The sequence below is a fragment of the Triticum urartu genome, unplaced genomic scaffold (assembly GCF_003073215.2).
Source record: "Triticum urartu cultivar G1812 unplaced genomic scaffold, Tu2.1 TuUngrouped_contig_6826, whole genome shotgun sequence".
NCBI classification, from domain to species: domain Eukaryota; kingdom Viridiplantae; phylum Streptophyta; class Magnoliopsida; order Poales; family Poaceae; genus Triticum; species Triticum urartu.
In genome coordinates, this window is record NW_024117619.1 from 1 (window position 1) to 8,418 (window position 8,418).

Genomic DNA, 8,418 nt, shown 5'->3' on the forward strand with positions numbered 1-8,418 from the left:
CATTGTCGTTTGCAAGGCCTTCCTCCGCATCCCACCCCGCTTCGGATTGTGGCTGAAGACCTTCAATGTGAAGCCGAAGGTGGTGGGTGGTCAACACGCAGAGTGCAGATGCGCTATGGTGAACAAGCTGTCCAACGTCTCTTGGCCCAAAGGTACATTCGTGGAGACCGTCAAAGGGTGGCAACAGTAGTGGTTCTACGTCACAGAGCCCCGTGACACCACCTGGGCCGCGGCTCCCGAATTTAAGTCCGGGTCCCTGATGCGGCTCACCTCCTGGCTAGAGAAGGGCCTTGACTGGGCTTCGTCGGACGAGCTGACATCGCTGCAGACGCGCATCAAGAGCATGGTGGATAAGAACATCAAGCTCGTCAACGTGATCCAGGTGATGCTTGTTCGCCGGATCCTTCCTTGCCAACGCCAAACTTGCCATTTGTGGGAGTTCGATCTGGCCAAGCACCAGACCTTGCAACGATTCTTTGGCGTCACGCACGAAGGCATCTGGAAGGTGCTATTCAAGGCAAATCAGACGTGGCCGGAGACGACCGAGAACCGCGGTCATGCCCTGACTCATCCAGCCAGTTCGGTGAGTTCTCCATATTTCAAGGTGTATCCTCCAGCTGTATATTCAGGGCTGGACAAAAAAGGAGGAGCGGATCCAGTGTCCGGCTCCGCTGCCAGAAAACCCAGCGATCCCACTTCTGATGAAGATGCTGGTTCCAGCGCCCTACAAGGCGCCAGAGAAGAAGGCCAAGGAGACCAGAAGTGGCCTCCATCGTAAAGGTACTTCGGACGGATCATCCGAAGAAACCGAAACCCACTCCTCACCTGTCGAGAACGACGAGGAGGAGGAGGAGGAGGAAAGAAATTCTTCCCTTGAGGGGGGAAGGAAGAAAAGGGCGGCCTCCACAAATCTGGAGGCAGAGGCGTCCAAGAGAGGGAAGAAGGTGTCTACTGCGGATAATTCCGCCTTAGACACCGATAGTAGCTCTGAGTGGCGCCCCAGGCTGAAGCCCCTGGCTGAATCATAAGTACTCAAAGGCACTTATGCACATATATATCCAGCTCCTTTACTTCGTGGTATTTAACATGTTAAACCATGCGCTGCAGTCCGGCTCACGCCCACCCCCGGCGATCCTCATCTTTAGGGAACTCGCTGGATCCCAATGTGATGGACAGCGGGTCGCCTCCGCCGGCCTTCTCCCCCAAGGCTACGGACGACACCGAAGTGTTGTCCCAAAGGACCCTCCCAAGTCGGGGAGAAGCACAGGAGACCGTCACGGTGGCGCCTGAGGGTGATACCTCGGCCGCCGGACACATGGGGGAGCAGACCCCCCTGGCAACTTGCTATGGGGGCCACATCCAATTCGGCCCCCAGCCGAATACTATTCCGGAGACCCATACGTCTCCGGAATCAGGCAAGCAGCCTCCTTGGAAAGAAGGAGGTGCGCCTATCCCGCCGGTGACCTCTATCCATCCAGAGGCACCGGATACTCTACTGGAAGCGGTGCGAGGGGCTTCCCTTTTGGCGCCCCTGGCTGAATCATAAGTACTCAAAGGCACTTATGCACATATATATCCAGCTCCTTTACTTCGTGGTATTTAACATGTTAAACCATGCGCTGCAGTCCGGCTCACGCCCACCCCCGGCGATCCTCATCTTTAGGGAACTCGCTGGATCCCAATGTGATGGACAGCGGGTCGCCTCCGCCGGCCTTCTCCCCCAAGGCTACGGACGACACCGAAGTGTTGTCCCAAAGGACCCTCCCAAGTCGGGGAGAAGCACAGGAGACCGTCACGGTGGCGCCTGAGGGTGATACCTCGGCCGCCGGACACATGGGGGAGCAGACCCCCCTGGCAACTTGCTATGGGGGCCACATCCAATTCGGCCCCCAGCCGAATACTATTCCGGAGACCCATACGTCTCCGGAATCAGGCAAGCAGCCTCCTTGGAAAGAAGGAGGTGCGCCTATCCCGCCGGTGACCTCTATCCATCCAGAGGCACCGGATACTCTACTGGAAGCGTTGCGAGGTGCTTCCATTGTGGAGGAACATCGTATCCTTATGGGTACGGTGATTGAGAGGGTGCAGTCTGCTAAGAGCGGACTGACTGAAGCCTGCGCTAGCCTTCTAACAGGCTTTGAGGTATATGACATAATTATGCAAAAATAATGTCATAGTATAGACAGTAGCCCCTGAGACTCTATCCGGTGTTCGAAAAGAAAAGCCGAACAGAGGATCAAATAATTTTCACAGGAGTCTAACCATACATGTCTATGTGAATAAGCAGGCGTCGATGTTGGCTGCGACCTCCCACTCTGCCGAAGTCTCCAAACTGAAGCAGAGTCTGGAGCGGGCCGAGGAATAGCTCGGCCGTGTGAAAAAACAACTAGAGGACAAGCAAGGTATGCAATGGCCTATTCAAGTCTAAAAAGATATGAATTGTTTGTGTTGAGCATGTTATCATGACTTTTCGTAGGAGCTGCGACCGAGGTGGAGTCCCTCAAGTTCTTCAAAATATCCAGGCTGGTTACTCGATGCTTCATATTTGGAGAATTTGAAATATTTAAGCTTTGTTAATTGCAGCATGTTACATAGCCTACCATCCAATACTGAAGTATTTGGGAATTTATCTTCACTTTTCCTCGACAATGTGCCAAACCTGAAGACATTACCTTGTCTTCCACTATGCCTTCAAGATTTAAGAGTAGAAAATTGCCCGCTGCTTATATTTATTCCCAAAGATGAGTTGGAACATCATTACCTGGAATCTATATCTATACCTCTATACCTACTAATAAAAGAAATAGGTATTCTTAGTCTGTCATGCTATTTTATAGAAAACGCTGATGTTTTTGACATTAAACCTGCAGTACATATCAAATGTTTTATAAAATAATCATATCTTCTGAACCGTAACTTCAACTTTAACATGTTATATATGAAATTTGATTAGGAAAATATATAGAATCTGAATATGATATTATTTTACCTGTTAACCATTTAAAAAGATACTATCTAGGATGCAATCTTAATCAACAGTGCATTATCCATCTTTCTTTCGTCTCGGTATTGATCCGGATTGTTGATGAAGATCTCAGCAAAATCAGGATTGGAGACGAAATTAAAGATCACTCACCCGTTTCTTTGTATTTATTAAATCTGCATACAAGCGTGTTTAAATAGAAGACATGTGGAATTTTGAACTTGCGCTTTTGTAGGCAATGATCATCTTTGTTTGGGCCGTAGCTACAAATACTCAGATTACGAACTTTTTTGTGGTAACTTAAAAGCGTGTGATACTTTTTTCTCCCGTTGTAACGCACGGGCCCTTTTGCTAGTAGAATATCACGAGGACAGACCACCTCTGCATCACAACTTGGTTTAATATGGGAGGTGGATTCAGGATCAAATATCAGGACTGTTCTCTCATCGGAACAATCATTTCTGAAGCAGCTAATGATATTGATGCATGCTGATGTGTCACATGTTCAAAACCTTGAAAGTTCTCTAGAAACAGAGAAAGATGAAGTATTTTTAAAGGAGGATATCATCAAAACATGGACATATTGCCATGAGCAGAGGATGAGGCTCGTGTATGAAAGGAGGATTAGGCTGCCGCTGGTTCCACCATCAGGACTTCGTGTACTTTTTCTTTCTTCATGCACTATTACAGATGAAGCTCTAGCTGTTTGCCTTGGTGGCCTGGGTTCACTGAAACATTTGTCCTTACAAAAAATAATGACTTTAACTACACTTCCTTCAGAAGAGGTTCTCCAACATTTGACCAAACTTAACCGCTTGATTGTCGAATATTGCTGGTGTCTCAGGTCATTAGGGGGTTTACGAGCTGCTACCTCTCTTTCAGATGTTCGGTTGAGTTCCTGCCCTTCTTTAGAGTTGGCACATGGAGCAGAATGTTTACCATTATCTCTTGAGAGGCTCATTATACTCCATTGCGTGCTTGGAGCTGAATTTTTCAGTACCAACTGGCTGCACGTGAATTATATCTTCATAAGCAGTTGCAGAAGCGCCGCATGCTTAGCTGTTGGCAGTCCTGTATCACTTGCCAGACTTATGTATGCTCGAAGGATTGTCTTACCTGCAACTTTACCATGTACATTTGATTGATGTTCCGAAACTCACCCCTGAGTGCATCTCGCAGCTTCGAGTCCAGAAGTCACTCGGTGTTGGCAGTCCTGTAATACTCAACAACGTGCTCTTGGCTGAAGGTTTCATCGTTCCACCATTACTCGCTCTTGAAGATTGCAAGGAACCCTTTGTTTCATTGGAAGAATCTGCAAATTTCACATCAGTCAAGACTCAAGACCCGAATGATTTCCCTACCTACAAATCTGAAGTGCTTCTCCAATCTGAACAAGCTCGACATTATTAACTGCCCCAACATATCATCTTTGCCAGATCTGCCATCCTCCCTCCAGCACATACGTGTATGGGATTGTAGTGAGCTCTTGAAGAACTGCCGAGCACCCGATGGAGAAAGTTGGCCAAAGATCGCGCATATCCGCTGGAAGGACTTTCAAGATAAAGTGATTTAGATTCCCACCTACAAATAAATGGAAAAGGTAAATGAGCTCCCATAGGCTACCTTTGCACCCTCAAAGATGTATATAGCCTTTCGTAATATATATGCACTTGTTTTTTTTTATCATTCAAATATGCCATTTATTTCAAAGTTTCATTCATTGGTTTACTTCAAATTATTGGCAGGCCTAAGATGTGTGCTGTCCAACAGAAACCTGTTACGAGAAGCAGTGCCCAAGGCTGGCTCATCTTACAGTTCACCTGTGTCTCATTCACAAGCCAATGCTGACGCTGTTCTGCCTCATGCTTTGCCCTCTCGCACTCCACCACCTCCTGTCCTCTGGTGCCACCATCACTAACGGTGCATTATGTACCTGTGTTGCCAGTTATCATTTTGTTCATGCTATTATTCATTGCCGAAAGTATTGTCTAAAGTGCATTGAGTACGTAGTACGGTTTGTGTGTATGGATTGTAATTCTAATTTCTTGTGTTGCGTTAGATACCTCTGGATAAATGTCGCTGAAGGTCTTTTTATCATTCACTCCTGTAATGAGTTAAGTGATGTATTGCAGTATTTGGGTGTCACACTTGAACTCGTTTGCCATGTGCCATGGCTATTTCACTTGCATGATGGAACTTTTGTTGGTATAGAAAGCCTGCTGCTTCAGATCTGCAGGGCATGTGCTCTGTCTATTTTCCAGTTACTCATTCTCTGCTTTATTTACCACATGTACAATGAATGATCACTTCCATATATTGCTAGATTATACTGTTGGTGCACCATTTGGTTCCATAGCGAATGGCTGGCTGGTGAGAGGATATCTAGAAATGACCACTCCCTGCTCTGTTTATCTATCCATACTGTTGGTGCACCATTTGGCTGAGCAGTATACTGATGCCTGCTATCAGATAACTGTTGTTCTGCTGTTTTCCCTTTTATGAATGCATGCATTGTTGTGCTGGTGCTATCAGTGCAAATGTGGATGAACAATGTGGACATGGTTGCTCGGCTTGGGGAGCAATTGTGATGGATGTATAAGGATGTTTTATGATGGCTCCAGGACCTATTCCAGGCATGCGTTGTTAGTGCTATCAAGACTACAGCTAATCTTGCTAATCAAGACAGCCCCGCATCTTGATTGGTATACTATTTTGATGCTATCTCTGTTGAGGAAGATGACGTGGTGCTTTGGCCTTACAGTCTGAAGTTACTCTTCAACAATTGCCCTGTCGCTCTGCAGCAACTTGTTACCAGGTGGAGTGCCTCAGGCTAGCTCATCTTACTGTTTTGCTGGCCAGTGCAGATTCCGTCGGCCGAGCAGAGAATGTCGTATATTTTATTATTGTCGTGCTGTTGTGTTACCTTCTCCTGGAGTATGTCGTACATTTGGTTTGTACGGGTTATACTCGTTTTCTCTTGTGTGCTGTTACATACTCTTCTGAAAAAAAATGCAGCTGAAGGTCTCTTTGACATTTACAGTAGCAAGGGTTACTGTATGGGTTTAATAGTTGATAACTCTTGTTTTGCTGCTTTCCCTTTCTTGAGTTTTGCTGGTGCTATCAGTGAAATGTGTATGAACAAGAGAGAAGTGCATATTACACCCTCCAACTCTAGCACTAGTCTAATATACACCCCTCAACTTCAATACCGTCTAAAATACACCCCTCAACTCTCAAAACCGGCTAGAATTCAACCCTCCCCTCCCTGTTGACCGGTTTTGACTGAGTGAACAGTAAAAATAAAAAAAATTTAAAAACAAAAAAATATTTTTTTTTACAAAATTCAAAAAGTTCCAAGTTTTTGCACCACGTGAACAGTAAATTCAAAAAAATCACCTTTTCAACATGTTTGGATACCTGAGTAAATTTGAGATGTCCATAAATTCGAAAAAAATTCAAAATTTTCAGCATGGTGAACAGTAATTCGGGAAAAAAATCCAAAAAAAATCAGCACGCGCTCAAACATCATCCATGCAAAAAAAGGGTTTTAAAAAAAATCGATTTTACTATTTGCCAAGCTGAAATTTTGAAAAAAAATTCGAATTTACGGACATCTCGAATTTACTCAGGTGTCCAAACATGCTGAAAAGGTGATTTTTTTTTAATTTGCTGTTTACACGGTGAAAAAACTTGGAACATTTTTGAATTTTTTTCAAAAAAAAATTATGGTTTTTAAAATTTTATTTTTACTGTTCACTCAGTCAAAACCGGTCAACAGGGAAGGGAGGGTTGAATTATGGCCAGTTTTGTGAGTTGGGGGGTGTATATTAGACGGTATTGGAGTTGGGGGGTGTATATTAGACTAGGGCTAGAGTTGGGGGATGTAATATGCACTTCTCTCTATGAACAATGTTATGGAAGCGAATTGTGGTGCTCTGTTTTTCTGGTGCTATCAGTCGGTCTATGAACAAACTGGACTGGGGAGCCACCATTTACATTGTGATGGCAGCTGGAAAAGGAAACTGCTCTGCAAATTGATTGACATACACATGCATGCCATCAGGTATCTCCGTTTGTAAGTAAGAAATGATCGATGTTTGTGCCTCTGACTACCTTAGAGGTGTTGTGTCTTGCAAGGAGAAGAGAAGCTCGCTACCATCAACGTGTTGTTATTATCCATCCTTTAGCTGTGGCCCCCACGGAAACTCGTCTCCTCACCGTGCTGAGGCTATGCGGTCGTGACGAGTTGCAATCAAAATGCCAAATCCATCAGAATAACTTCATAACTTTTTCTCAAATCAATTAACAAAAAATAGAGAATACAATTCTTGTTGTACTACCAATGATCTTGCTCCCAAATCCTCATTTATTTAGCCAGCCCACCCTTTTTATACGCTCTAATTTCTGGGGGCCAGATTTAGCTTGGGTGCCGTTTTAAATTGAATTTTCTGCTTTTTGAGATGTGATTTGCCATTTTTTTTTCTTGACTCTGAGGCTCAACCCGATTCAACTTTTCTTTCCTATTTTTTTCTTTTCGGTACAAAAAATGGATCATAGAAGGTAATTTTTTTTTGTTACATCGCAAAGAATTATGTACCTCGTATAAACTAGCAAGTATGATGGAAAAACAACAAGACACAAAACGACTAGCAGAAAAATAAATTTACATTGAGGAATGTACTCTCCATCTTCCTTCGATTGTATGCGGCTGTCGAAGCTTCAAAATTGCAATGAACCGTAAGTAAGGGAAATTGACAAGTGCAAATGCCTTGCCATACCAGGCTTTAATTTGAAGACCGTAATAGCTACTCTCTGGTAGAAACAAGACCCAGTAACCACGAAAGGAATATGGGTTGACGCAGCACCTAAACAACAGAAAGACTTCCTTCACCACCAAATCAGAGGTTTGGAGGAACCAGGTCATATCAGAACAAAGCGAAATAAGCGATCGTGGTGACGCTCCAAAAGCCAGCCAATTGCTTCCTTTGATTGACACACCGACCGTCAAGATTCAAAGAGAGTCAATATTTCTGGCAATACCCGTCCTCACATATTGTTAGTTGGGGCCGAATCAGATGTCCTCGAGGTACGGATAGGAGAGATTTTATTCCAATGCACCAACGTTGCCACTACCTCGGTGATGCCGCAAGGAAACCAAAACCATTGGGAAAAAGTGCCTACTAGAACTGAGAAAAACAGAAGGGGTGGATCCCCACTCGACAAGGCCGCCAGACATGGGAGAGGTGAAGGGGAGGCGGCATGGTGGAGACCCCACTTGGGATTACCTCAAGTTACCATGTTTTAGGGCATCTCCAACATGAATCACCAAATCACCCCCGAATGTTCAATGGACGAAAAAGCCATCGAAAGTGACTAACCAAATATGTTGAGACAATCCAGACTATCTGAAATCTCACAAATCGGAACCAGATCGA

General features: G+C 44.8%; 1 pseudogene; it reads left to right on the forward strand.

Moving 5' to 3' along the window:
- Positions 1 to 259: 259 nt before the first annotated feature.
- Positions 260 to 4,556, forward strand: LOC125531126 (annotated as a pseudogene).
- The last annotated feature ends 3,862 nt before the right edge of the window (positions 4,557 to 8,418 follow it).